Source organism: Vulpes vulpes, chromosome 13 (assembly GCF_048418805.1).
Source record: "Vulpes vulpes isolate BD-2025 chromosome 13, VulVul3, whole genome shotgun sequence".
Classification (NCBI taxonomy): Eukaryota; Metazoa; Chordata; class Mammalia; order Carnivora; family Canidae; genus Vulpes; species Vulpes vulpes.
In genome coordinates this window covers 17,680,274-17,692,910 of record NC_132792.1, presented here as the reverse complement: position 1 = coordinate 17,692,910, position 12,637 = coordinate 17,680,274, and the positions used below count along the sequence as shown (strand labels likewise).

Genomic DNA, 12,637 nt, shown 5'->3' with positions numbered 1-12,637 from the left:
AGTCGTATGTCAAGGTAAGAAGCTGAGCAATTTTTACAAATCTATTCACATTGGAATAAGCCATCCCAACTAAATGAGGTGATTATGTATTCATTCATGGAACAAATATCTCTGAGCACATACTATATGCCAAGCACTGTGCTAGCAACTGGGTACATCGTGACAAGCAGAACCAGACAGCACTCCCCAAATGGAGCTTATAGGGTGAAAGGGGGACAGATGTTACATAAACCATGCAACAAACAATAAATGACAATTATACATGGTGCTAACTAACCTTTGCCACTTAAGAGGCTTATGTAGTTCTATTGAGTCAAGTTCACTTTCTCCTATTCTGGAAGCTTTGCTATTCTCTTGTTTTGTTCTGTTTTGTTTTATTTTTTATTGAAGAACAGTTTATACAGGGACGCCTGGTGGCTTAGCAGTTGAGTGTCTGCCTTCAGCCCAGGGCGTGATCCTGAAGTCCTGGGATCGAGTTCCATGTCGGGCTCCCTGCATGGAGCCTGCTTCTCCCTCTGCCTGTGTCTCTGCCTCTATCTCTGTGTCTCTCATGAATAAATAAATAAAATCTTAAAAAAAAAGAACAGTTGATACAATGTTATACTGGTTTCACATATATGAAACATTTTTCTTAATTCTGAAATTGCCTTTGCAATGACTGCCATTAAAGGCAAGTGTTAACATAGCCAGTGAATTCAATGCATATACCTGGAATAAAAGGTGCATGGATGATGCTGGCTTTGGGAATATATTTTTGAAAACAGCAGATTCCTACAAATATGATCCTTCATCCACACCCCATTCCCATGGCTTTTTTTTTTTTTTTGGCAAATATTTATTCAGCTGTTAAAAAGAAAAAAGGCGGGGGGAGGGGATGGGAAGAAACAGCTTTTCGGACTCACTCAACAAAACAGAACGAAACACAAGATCCAACCAAAACAGATCTTCCTCTCCTGCTTTAATTTCCCACCTTCTCAGACTTTAAAAAAATCAGTTCCAGAGGGCAGATAATGGCAAGGACTATGACGTCAGCAAAGTTTCATTGTGTAGCCAGGAGTGACATTCAAATTCTTTAACCACTGCACAGCCAACAATCAAAGAGAGAAAGCCATGGGAGGCATGGGTCCCAAGCGGTATGCCGAGCCTAGAATCAGGCCTAGGAGACCTGCTCCCGTGGCACTTCTCTGGCCTTCCATTGTGTTCTAGCACCCTTAGGTCACATGCCTGAGTCCAATATTCCAAGGTCTTCCATCCAATCAAATATTTATCGAGCACATCCTATGTCATCGTAGCCCAGGAAGTCGTAGGGAGGAAGGTCTATCCTCATGGAACTTGAGTCAGTGGTGGTGCCCGAAAAAGGCATGGGGGCACACAAATGATTGCAAATGGTAATGATGAGCAAAGCAGATGATGGGATAAAGGAGCAAATAGAGTGAAGGACTTCATTTAAATAAACTCATCCTTGCAAGGATTGTTAGGGCTTAAAGGGTTAGTCTTGTAAGAGGTATTTGCATCTTAAAAAGGGACAAACCACTAAGCCAAAGAAATGAATCGTTAATGATGGGATTTCAGCCATAAAATGGCATAATGAGAAAATTATTTGGAGAGATGGCACATTGGACAGGGGTTTTTCCTAATCCCATAAATCACCTCATCTAGGAAACCATCCGGGGAGCCTATTTTTAAAGCTGGCCCAAATTCACAAGTACAAAAAAGTCCTTGTCTGTAAGAGGGGGAAATACTGAACTGCTCAAAGGGTTCCTTCTTAGGATCAAGCAGGAAGGGAGGAAGGGCTTTCGCTGTTTATGTTACCCAATTCCACATCATTTGAGTTTTTAATGAGCATTTGTCACTTTCATCACTCACAAAGTGTGTGTGTGTGTGTGTGTGTGTGTGTGTGTGTGAGAGAGAGAGAGAGAGAGAGAGAGAGTCTCTTCCAAAGAGCTCATGTCTTAATGCATAAACTTCAAATGATTTCAGTATCTCGATATTATTTCAAACCTTAAGCATAAAGTTTGCAGTAATTTGTTAACAGCAGCCACCAAAAGGTAGTATGTCTGGACAGGAACCAGGGACATGAATCTGTCTCCCACAAGTAGTGTGCAGGATTTTTAAAAGCATGTATGATTTGCACACACCTGTTTAATAGCCAGAGTTCTTGCTTAATTGGCATTTTTTTTTTTAACAGGATGGCAGTTTTCAGGAGTTCTTGGTGGAAAAAAATGAGTATCTTTCACAAAGAACCAGAAAGAAAGATCCTAATGAATGAGTTTGCTAATTTATCACCATTTTGACTGGTAAGCTCTTAAGAAGGACGTAAGTCATCAGCTAGTTACGCAAGTTGAGGGTCTGGGAGCACCACCCAGAAGGAAGCAGAGCCAGCTAATTTGCTGATCTCTGCAGACTGGAAACAGTCCAGATCCTTGAGCCACATGCATGGCAGTGGGACACAGACTCCTACCAGGGGTGATCTCCTCCCACAGTCTCAAAGGCCTAACATCTACAGAGGCCTGAAGTCCTAAAAAAGGTTGTGGTTCTGCTTACCGATATATTGTTCAAACTAAAATCAAGACTTAACTTCAACACGTTGTATGCTGAAGGAAAAAGAGTTTCTTGGTAGACTTTCCAACTGTAAAATTTTTGGTTAATTCCTCAAAGCCGAACCTTTCTCTTTTTTTGGAGAGCACTATTTTGCTGATGTTTATACTAACTTCCTACTGGGTAAGCCATCTGCACACTGTCCAGTGGCTTACTACATCCTTTTCTACTCCTCTCTGCTTCTCAGAGAAGGATTAAGACCTTCTTCAAAGTTCTTTATGTGGCCTCATGTCATCCTTCTAGGGGAGAGTCTCTCTGATTCTCCAGCCTTATGTGGCCATTTTTCTCACTGGTTTCCTCAAACCCCATGTTAATCCTCCATTCTCACATTTTCATGTTTGCTCACAGAACCCCCATGTGGAGTGCTGTCTCCCACTTTGTACCACATCAAGCTTTACCCATCCCTTAATGTCCGTGCACCTCTTCCAAAAAGCCTTCTCCAACTTGCCATTAGCTGTAGAATCACTTGACATACATTTACTCTATGCCAAACTCCCACATGGGTATTGTGGACATAGCAGTGAGGACAAACCAGGTCCCTTCCTGAAGAAGCTTAGTGTCCAGTGAGGGAGATAAGAATTAAAAAAAAAAAAGGTGAGTCAACAAATAATTCAAATTGTGATTGGTACTATATTAGTTTCCTATGGTTACCACAATTTGGTGGCTTAAAACAGAAATCCAGGGGCACCTGGGTGGCTTAGTGGGTTAAGTGTCTGCCTTTGGCTCAGGGCATGATCCCTGGGTCCTGGCATCCAGCCTTACGTCGGGCTCCCTACACAGGGAGAGTCTGCTTCTCTCTCTCCCTCTGCCCCTCCTCCTGCCCATGCTCTCTCTCAAATAATTAAAATCTTTAAAAACCAACCAACCAACAAACAATAGAAATCCATTCTCTTATAGTTCTGGAGGTTAGAAGTCTGAAACTAGTGACATTGGGCTAAAGTCAGGATGTCTACAGATCTGCACCCATTCCAGAGGCTCTACAGAAGAATTTTTGCTTGCCCTTCTAGTACCTACAGCTGAATTTTTTTGCAGTCCTTGGCTCCCCTTCCTTCATCTTCAAAGTCTGAGAGCACAGCATTTTTCTCTCCCTGAAATCTCTTCTCTGCTTCTATATAAAATTTCTCTCTGCCTCCCTCTCAAAAAGACAAGAGGGATTGTGATTAGATGGCAGGTCCACCAGGATAATCCAGGATTACTCATCGCAAGATCCTTAACTTAATCACATATTGAAAGACCCTTTTTTCATAGAAGAGAACATCCACAGATTCCAGGGCTTAGGACCTGGCTATACCTGGAGGCCATTACTGAGGTTATCACCAGGGGCTCTGCAGAAAACGATCAGGATGGGAAGAAAGGATGTTGCCTCTAAATGAGGTGGCCAGGGAAGGTGAATGCCATGAGGGAACTTTAAGTCAAGAATTAAAGAATGAGAACAAGTCTTGGTCCTTGATTCTTCATCAGTGCCCATCTCAAAATATAAATGTCCATTAAAAGTTAATAAAAATTCTATGTAAATAATTTGAATAATAGTGAGCTGTATAATTGTGTCATTTCTATCTCATGAGACTCTAGCTTATTACCTCTTAAAATGATAAGGTGGACAAAACTGATGGATTTGTTTTTTTGCATGTTTCTGAAACTAATTGGTGGTTGATGCTTTTGCTAAAAACCCTGATTTTATATTTATTTATGCCTCACTTCAAAACATGCTTGAAGAATTAAATAGCTGTTTGACAATGATAAAAGCTTTGATAAGGATATAGGCCACTGGTCAATTCACTAAATGTTCAGACTAGCCATTCAACTGTCGGGAAAATCCACTTCTTCTATTCATTTGTTGCAAATTATTGGATATTAGCCAATTGAGCCTTGAAATCTATAATTTAAAAAATCACTAAGGGTTTGTGGTTATTTTGCAAATGTCAAAGATGTGTTTTACTTGTGAAGAATAGAAGATTGGTAAGAATTGTTGTTTTTCTTAGATGCTTCTCTTTAAATATTAAACGCTTTTTTTTTGGTCTTAGCAAGAGCAATAGCTATTGAAGATTGCTGGGTACTGATAATGTTCTCTTTCTTGATCTAGATGCAAGTTACGAGGGCATGTTCAGTTTGTTAACATTCACCAAGCTGTACTGATAACATATGCTCATTTATGCATGCATAATACTTATCAAAGTTAAAAAACCTCAGCAATTCATGTATTGCTAGCACAATTGGAAAATGCAGTAAAACAACAAGAAGTACATAAAAACTACCATTATTTCCTGAAAATTTTAGTTGGAATGTTTCAGTTCACCTATTCTTTATCTGTTTATCTGTAGCGATGCGATAAAGGTGTGATAGATTAAAGACAGACCCATCAAGAGGTGGAGTCTAGAGGATCCCTGGGTGGCTCAGTGGTTTAGTGCCTGTCTTCAGCCCAGGGCATGATCCTAGGGTCCTAGGACCGAGTCCCACATCGGGCTCCCTGTATGGAGCCTGCTTCTCCCTCTGCCTATGTCTCTGCCTCTCTCTCTCTCATGAATAAATAAATAAGATCTTAAAAAAAAAGAAAAAGAGGTGGAGTCTATTTCCCTTCTCCAGGCTGGCCACTGACTACCAGGGTGCAGCAGGCATGATGCTGTATAACTTCGGAGGCTGGGATTTAGAGGTCTGCAACATCTGCTTTTGTACACTTGGAAGTCTCCCTCCTGGGATCCAGCTGCCATGCTGCAAGGAGTACAAATCATATGGAAAAGGCACAAAGAGAACCAGTGTGCTCCAGTTGACAATCCCAGCAGAGGTCCCAGCTGACAATACCTACTGCCTGCCATATGTATGGGCCATCTTGGATGGGGGAACTTATCCAAGATGAGTCACCTCATGACTGCTGTCCCAGGTGATAGCACATGGAGCAGAAGTAATTTTCAGCTAAATTCAGTCAGCCCACAGAAATGTGAGAGATAATAGTGATTGCTTTAAGCCACTACCCCAGTTAGAAAAGCATTCAATAGGTGTAGATATTACTGAGCAATAGATAGCTGAAATTCTCTACTTGTCTCTTATTCTATTTATAAGTTGATCATTTAATTCACCTACAAACTGTCCTGGTCTGCATGGTGTAATGTCACTACAGTTTGGGGCTGGCCATGATGGGGGGAAACCGGGCTTGGTCATCAGGAAGTGGGGTGGACCATAGCTGCAAGCCTGTGGAGTGAAGGAGGCAGAAATAGAAACCACAGAGCAAAGCCATCTTGGGAAATCTGACTGGAGAGGAAGATAGAACAAGAACCCAGCACAGCCATGTCCAGTCTGGTTCAGCCTGAGAAAAGAGACTTTGTTGGATTGAAACTGGAAGGAAAAGCAAACAGTTCAGGTGGAGAGGAAAACATGCCACACTCAAGGGGGTGCAAGAGCCTGTGGGTGAAAGAGCCCTACGAAGGAGAAGGGGCACAGTGGTTAGGCTGGGTGCTGTCTCCCAGTATTGCTCTCTCACTCTGGGGAATAATCTCGAATCTCAGTGAAGAATGGGGCCAGCTCCTGCTCTCATCATTACTGTGGTCTCAAGGTGGGAGGGGATGGGCAACATGGGGAGTGGGGGTGCTCTCATTACATACAATGGTGAATTTAGATGTTAGAATTTAGACTTCACTAGTCACATGAGGATGAAAATAGCTGATACTCTAAGACATCTTACTCAGATGAGACAATCTGAAATTACCTTAAAAAATGTATATTGTGTGTTACCAAAAATACCTCACAGACACCACTATATCATGCTGAGCCGGACCCCATCTCTAACCTCACCACATCCCTCATGCTAAAAACAAAGACCCTTCATTTTAAAGCCCTTTACAAAACAAAAAATACAAAATAATGTATATCACGAACAAGTTTATCCACTTCCTGTGTCTTACCCCATCCACAACTCATATCGCAAGCCCTGCCTGGGGATGCAGGATCATCAGCTCTGCACAGAACTGGTTAAGAAATCACAGCATTTCTATGTTTTGAAGCTGCCACAACAAAACAGCATCCTCAAAATGAACTTCTTTGGTCACATGTTAATGGCACAGGGAAGCTCTGCTTAATCATCTTGATCTGTCTACAAGATGTGCCTGCCAGCCTACTCGTGTTTTCCACTTGGTTCAATCATTCCAGGCTTGGCATTACGAGCCCTCAGACAGTCACAAGCATATGGCTGTCTAGAGTAATCAAGGTGATAGCCAGATAAGGCTCCCAGAGTTTAGGGACTACTTTCTTTCCACTGGGTCTTTAAGCTCGAGGCATAAAAAGATTTCACTGAATTCCATTTATCGCGCTTTTACCAAAAGTATTAAAGCAGATCTTTTTGTTTTTTGTTTTTGTTTTTGTTTTTTGTTTTTTGTTGTTTTTTTTTTGTTACTCGCTCATGTTGTCTATTTTATGAAAGTTGTTCTAAAGCAGAGGCTTTGGTATTTTCCAATTAGCGACTCACAGGAATGAAGACATTTGAAACCACAAGCCAGTTCACCCAGATGCATGCATGTGTGTGTGTGAGAAAATGGAAACAACAGTTGCACAAAACCGTATTTTTACTGTGTGATGGTGAATTTTATATGTCAGTCTGCTTAGGCTCTAGTGCACGGCTGTCTGATTCAACAGTCTAGGTGTTGCCATGAAAGTATTTTTTAGGTGTGTTTAACATTTAAATCAGTGCACTTTGAGTAAAGCAGATTATCCTCCATGATGTGGGAGGGGCTCATCCAATCAGCTGAAGACCTAAAGAGAAACACTGAGGTCCCCCAAAGAGGAAAGATTCTGTCTCTAGGCTGCCTTTGGACTCAAGAATGCAGCTCTAACCCCTGCCAGCCTGCCAGCCTGCCCTGCTGATTTATTGGTCTCTCTCATTCTGTGTGTGTGTGTGTGTGTGTGTGTGTGTATCCTATTAGTTCTGTTTCTCCGGAGAATCCTCACAAACTATGTCAAACACGGGATTTTTTAATTTCACTTTAATTAATTGAAAGAAAAATGTTTGCAATTCACTCAAGTAAGTTATGACTTTTAAAAACCAGCTTTTTAAAGTCACAACTTTAAAAAAAGTCATAACCACGCCTTTACCCAATTAAAGTGTACGAGTCAATGATTCTCATCGTATGCATAGTGTTGCCCGGCCATCACCATAATCTAATTTCAGAATATTTCTATTATCCTCAGAAGGACACTTTCTTAGTCATTCTCTAGTTATCACTTGTTTACTGAAAAGCACCGTTTCTCAAAGTGTGAGTCAGCATCATTAGCATTGGCTGTAAACTTGTTAAAAATCGAAGATGAATGGATAAAGAAGATGTGGTTTATGTATACAATGGAATATTCCTCAGCCATTAGGAACAACAAATACCCACCATTTGCTTCAACGTGGATGGAACTGGAGGGTATTATGCTGAGTGAAATGAGTCAATCGGAGAAGAACAAACATTATATGTTCTCATTCATTTGGGGAATATAAATAATAGTGAAAGGGAATAGAAGGGAAGGGAGAAGAAGTGTGTGGGAAATATCAGAAAGGGAGACAGAACATAAAAACTCCTAACTCTGGGAAATGAACTAGGGGTGGTGTAAGGGGAGGAGGGCGGGGGGTGGGGGTGAATGGGTGACGGGCACTGAGGGGGGCACTTGACAGGATGAGCACTGGGTGTTATTCTGTATGTTGGCAAATTGAACACCAATAAAAAATAAATTTATTATAAAAAAATGTAAATTCTTGGACCCGCAACCCTGGCCTCCTGAACCAGAAACTGTTGGGGTAGGGCCCAGTCATGTAGTTGGTGATTCAAGAGATATTCTAGGTGATTCTGACGCATTAGAAAATGTGAGAACCACTGTCCTGTGGAACATGACCTGGGAAGATGGGGTGGGGGGCTCTTGCCCATGTCCTCGAATGTTCTCTACTCACAGTATGAAAAGGGACATCTGCTGAGTGCCACCCTGCCCGGAGGTTCTATGGGATTTGAGTTTCATTCAGAAATCACCTCAACATGTTCAGATCTAAAATTGAATTTGGTGATCAATTCACTAACCACTTATAGGAAAAGCTCATTCTAATAGAATTAGAAAGTGTTTGTGTGAAGTTCTTACCTCCCCAGTGGTGGTTTCTGACTATGGATGATGAAGAAGAGGTGCTGCCCTTCCCCACAGGGGCTGAGAGTGTTGTCAGGTTGGGGCTTTGGGGGAAGGAATCCTGCTCACCCTAAAGGTTCCATGTCCAAGAGTCTGCAAGGGGCAGATGGCTTTGGTACAGACACTCTGATTGTGAGAAAGGAAAAATGACTCCTATGGACCTAACAGATTGGAACATGTAGTTCCCAGGGACCCAAGGGACCTTACAAAGTCTGATTGTGCTTCCTCAGAAATTTCACTTCAGATAAGAGTCATGTACATTCACAACACTTTCCATGACATGGAAAACCTTGGCCAGTGCTGTTAAGTAGGCATGCTAAGCTGTGCATTCAACTCCTTTTCTATTAGGGATTCCTGCTCAGCAGATGCTCAGTTTATGGTGATGATCATGGCATCATGTTTCAAAACTGAAAGTTATAAAAGAGAACCTTCTACAAAGATTCTCTCATATTTCTTAAAGTCCACATGAGAAAAAACCTGGTACAGCTCCAATGTGAGGCTGCATGAACTGTGCATGGAATTATGCGTTGGGTGGGGGGTGAGTTTAATCCATGGGTTGTCAGAGCAGCCCTATGGACTCTTTGAAAGAATTGGAAAGGGAGTCCTCTTCTGAGAAGACGTAGCCCTACAGGCACACCATTTAGCTACAGAATGTCTTTATGTTGAAGAAACAGGGCCCTTTCCTCTGGTGGGGTTAGGCTCCTGCCACCATCCACAACAGGAGGCTTAGCAAGCAGAAGGTCAGTTGGATTCCTCCCTCACTAGCCCCCACTTCTGGGAACCTTGGAGGAATGCACAAACTCTATAGCCTTACACAGCAGCTCTTAGTAAGTACCAATTGCATAAAGACAAACAGACCAAACCAGGGCTTTGCAGTGCTTTTTATACACATTAAAGAAATAGCTACTATAAAAGTTTATACAGAGACATCTATATTCCAGTCCAAAACATGACACTACCTTTTAATATTCATGAATAGGTAGTTCTTATCATTATATCTGGTAACCAAAAGTGGATAAAAGCTACCTGCTAGTACCAGTGAAGGTCACTGGCCATTCAGGTAAGATTATCAATAAGTTGTCTTTAAAAGAAAATTGACCCAGCTGAATATTTTCTGTGTCTCATAAAGCCGGTAGTGGCAAGGCTTCCACATGATGATGTGCAAGAAAGTGCTTTTAAATTCTGCAGACTTACTTAAATGTCAGTCACTTTAATGACCAAGTTAGCCAGTGCCAACCTTAACTAGAAACCAACAACAGCACTCCTGTTTAAATTAGGGAAACTATAAGAATGCTCTCTATTCTTGGGGTGCCTGGGTGACTCAGTCAGTTGAGCACCCAACTCTTGGTTTTGGCTCAGGTCATGGCCTCAGGGTTGTGAGATTGAGGCCCATGTCAGGCTCTGCGCTCAGTACCAAGTCTGCTGGGGATCTTCTCTGCCTCTCCCTCTGCTCCTCCCCTTGCCTGCACACACACTCTCTCACTCTCTCTATAAAATAAATAAATAAAATCTTTTTTAAAAAATGCTCTCTGGTCACTATTACATAACATTGTTACACAAGTACTATCAATCTAGCAAAAGAAATGAGATAGGGGCATAAAAATTGGAAGACAGAGGTAAAAGTGTCATATTGTAGGGCTGAGGTGATTCCATACCAGAAAAACCCACGAGAGACAACTGGAAAACTGATATAAACAACAGAAGAATTCAACACGTTAGCTAGGAACAAAATGAACATATAGAGATCATAGCCTTCATATATGCAAAGGCAGTAAAAGTTAAAATTAAAAAGATCCTATGTGTAACAGCTAAAGACAAATAAGAAATAAAAAGAAATATAAAACCACATAAGGAAAAATCTAAAAGCCTAATGGAGGGACATAAAGAAAATCTAAACAAATATCCAGTTCTTGGAAGGGAATACTCATTATCATAAGGATATCGCCCTCCCTAAGTTAATCTATAAATTTAAAGCATTCTCAATAAACCCACCACCTAACTTTGCACCCTGGTAATGGAACACTAGATGTCCTGAAAATCCTTGTGTTAAAATCCTTTAATGTTGAATTAAATTTAATGTTGAAGTAATCCTTCCTGTTGAAAATCCTTTACAAACATCTAAACTTGCTGGATAAAATCTGAGATGAACAAATACCTGAAAGCCTCAGGTGTAAGAAAAAAAGAGGGAAGTGATGTGAAGCAATGAGTTGATGCTATGGCCCAGCTGGGATAGAATGAAAGAGAGGTAATTGGTCTCCATAACCCAAAATAGCTCTTAGCGTCGCTTAGGATTAGCTACTGTGCGACTCTGTGGGTGGCCATGCCTACAAGGTGAGAGGCTGTAATTGATGTCTATGCATAAATCTGAACCTTTTAAGGGCTTCACAAGTAGTCAAAGAGTAGAGAGAAAAAAATCTGTCTTCACAGCATCCTATAATTTGAATAGGATAAAAGTTCTCTGATGCTTTATAACCACAGGTTGAGAGGATTCATGAGGACCTAGGTTGATATTTCTACAGCCTGTGATCCAGGAAACCCCAAGCAGGGTAATTATCATAAACATTGGCCTGTGCCACTGAAACTCTGGCAACACCTGGAAGATCCTTCTGGATAAAGCTGCTCTGTAGGGACACACCTCTAACCCACATACATGGAATTCCCACAGTTAAACACCCAGTGGAGATGAGCTCACAGTCCAAAATTTCAAAGCACATGTGCTGAAAATCCTCCATGAGAATCAGTTAACAGACACATCACATGGGGTTCTTGAACCACTAAGCACTTAGGGTGTGGGCTAAACTGTGTCTCTGCTGGCCCCTCAGTTCACATGTTGAGGTCCTAACCCCTCGTATCTAATAATGTGATTGTATTTGGAGACAGGAGATCTTTAAAGATGCAATTAAGGTAAAATGAGGTCATTAGAGTGGGGCTTAATCCACTAGAACTGTTGTCCTTCTAAGAAGAGTAGATTAGGAGACAGACACACACAAGTAGAAAAGCACGTGAGGATACACAGAGAAGACAGCCACCCACAAGCCAAAGAGAGGTCTCAGACACCTATATCGAATTTCTAACAGCTGACACCTATATCGAATTTCTAACCTTCAGAAGTATGAGAAATAAGTTTTTCATACTGTTGTTTAAGCCACTCAGTCTGTAGTACTTTGTGATGGAGGCCCCCATAAAATGCACCATCATACAAGAAAGGATAGATGTGTAGTAGAAGTCTGTTTAAAGCATTAGAAGCCATACACATAGAATAACACAAGGACTCTTGCTAAAACATGCACACACACACACACACACACACACACACACAAACTGAAGAAGTAGGGCACCTGGGTGGCTCAGTGGTTGAGCATCTGCCTTCAGCTCAGGTTGTGATCCCAGGGTCCTGGGGTGGAGTCCGAGCCTGCTTCTCCCTCTGCCTATGTCTCTGCCTCTCTCTGCATCTCTCATGAATAAATAAATAAAATATTTTTAAAAAAGAACTAAAGAAATGCTTCATGAAAAAAAAAAAAAACCTGAATCCCAAAGGAAAGAGTGGAAATAGAGAACAATGGGAAGCAAAGAAACCAGTCTACCTATGTGCAAACCTAAGCAAGTATCACTACTGGATCACAAAAGTGCTGTTTGGTCTGGAGAATGTGAAATGAGGTGGTAAATAAGACCCTGAACAAAATTACATGGAAGACAGGAGTGGAGTGAGAGGTTCCTAAGATCCTTGTAATTTGAGGAGAATGAGTTAGAGATAGTAATTCTGTTTGGATTCTAAATCATATATGCCTAGGGACACCTGGGTGGCTCAGCGGTTGAGTGTCCGCCTTCAGCTCAGGACGTGATCCCAGTCAGGGGATCGAGTCCCACGTTGCACTCCCTGTGAGGAGCCTGCTTCTCCCTC

General features: G+C 41.6%; 1 protein-coding gene across 1 annotated transcript in view; it reads right to left on the bottom strand.

Moving 5' to 3' along the window:
- The window catches only part of SNTB1 (syntrophin beta 1), a 232,020-nt gene that overhangs the window by 55,178 nt on the left and 164,205 nt on the right, over positions 1-12,637 (bottom strand). The window lies entirely within an intron of this gene.